Below are 1648 nucleotides of genomic sequence, written 5' to 3'. Positions count from 1 at the left end.
GCGCCGCCTGGGGCGGGGAGGGGTCGACCTGGCCTCGCTCCAGATCTTGCGATCTTGCCAGGAGGTCCCGGTCACCCCCCTCCCCAGGCCTCCAGGGAAACAAGCAGAGGGCTTCACGGGGAGGGGCAGGGGTTCCTCTCCCTCTCACAGCCAGGGTCCCTATATCCATGTAGGGCGATGGCTTGTGAGGAGACCTCTGTGTGGGGTCCCCATCAGGTCCCTCGTGGCTCTGTGTGTTTGGTGCCTCCTGGTCCCTGGTGCCAATCTGCTGCGTGTGGGTCCCAGTGTGTGACTGAAGCCATCTGAGGTGTTTTTGTCCTTTCCCCTCCCAGATCTCGGTTTTCAGATCTAAAGTGGCACCTGTAGGTCAGTAAGTCATTTCTCTAAAGTGTTTCTTTTGAGCCAGGAGGATCGATACAAGTGTCAGGCCAGCTTGGGCTATAGAGCAAGAGCTTGTCTGGAAAAAGTGTTTCTCTTGAGCCTCAGTTTCCTCATCTGTGAATTGGGACTCAGGGGGATTATTGCCGAGAGGATTAAAGGGCTCCGTCCTGGGAGGGGAGGAGGGTTATTATGCTGTAATGGCGTGTGTGTTCCTGTGCGAAAAGCCAGTCTGTGCTAGGGCTCCTGTCTGCTGCCCCCGGGCCCATCCTCTGTCACACAGTGGGTAGCTGCAGCTTTAGAGCAGGAGTTTTGCCAGGGACCAAGGGTTTTAAGCAGGAAGAAGCCCTGTGTGCAGCAAGGGGGTGTGGACTGTGGGGCCCTGGCCCCGGGCTGGGTGTGGGTGGAGGTTGTGAAATTGTGGCCTGTGCCACCGAGCGTGAGACCCTATCTCTGTGTGACCGAATTTTTGTTCCTGTGTATTTTTGCCTAAGTCTCTTTGTCCATCTGTTTTACTTTATTTATTTTTGCAGTAGTGCACACTGAACCCAGGGTCTTCACACTGAGCCACATCCCCAGCCCTTTGTATTCTGAGACAGGGTCTCGGTAAGCGGCCAAACTGCTCAGGCTGGGCTCAAACTTGTGATCCTCCTGCCTCAGCCTCCCAGTGAAGGGATGACAGGCCCTCGTCACCATGTCCTGCACACATGTGTTGTTGCATGTTTTCCTGTGTTTTGGGTTGTGTGATTGTCTGTATGTGTAACTCTGTGTGTGTGGTCTTTGTTTTCATTTATGATGAAATATGTCTCTAGATGTCTCTGCGTGTGTGTGTGTGTGTGTGTGTGTGTGTGTAGAACTGGGATGGAACCCAGAGCCTTCATTCACACTGAGCTATATCCCCAGTAACATTTTTTTTTTTTTTTAATTTTGAGACAAAGTCTCGCCAAGTCGTTACAATGTCCAGGTTGGGCTGGAAATAGCAATCTTCCCACTCCAGAGCCCAGGGATGGCGGGCTGAGCCACCACGCCTGGCTTACTGTTTCTGTTTTACAGCAACGTACATCCGCCCTGTTCCCTCCTGATCCGTCCTGTCCTGAACTTTGCTGGACCCCGCTAAGGGCGCGCGTGGGGGCAGCGTGCAGGGCTCAGGGACCCTTGCCCAAAGCCCCGTGTTCCGGTTCCGGTACCCGCACGCTGAGGGACAGTACCCTGGGGACATCCGGCTGACCCTATCCGTCCTTCCGCAGCCTCGCGGCGGCAGCCCATGGAG

Source organism: Fukomys damarensis, unplaced genomic scaffold, assembly GCF_012274545.1.
Source record: "Fukomys damarensis isolate Sample0158 unplaced genomic scaffold, DMR_v1.0_HiC HiC_scaffold_37, whole genome shotgun sequence".
Taxonomy (NCBI): Eukaryota; Metazoa; Chordata; class Mammalia; order Rodentia; family Bathyergidae; genus Fukomys; species Fukomys damarensis.
This window is presented reverse-complemented; position numbering follows the sequence as displayed.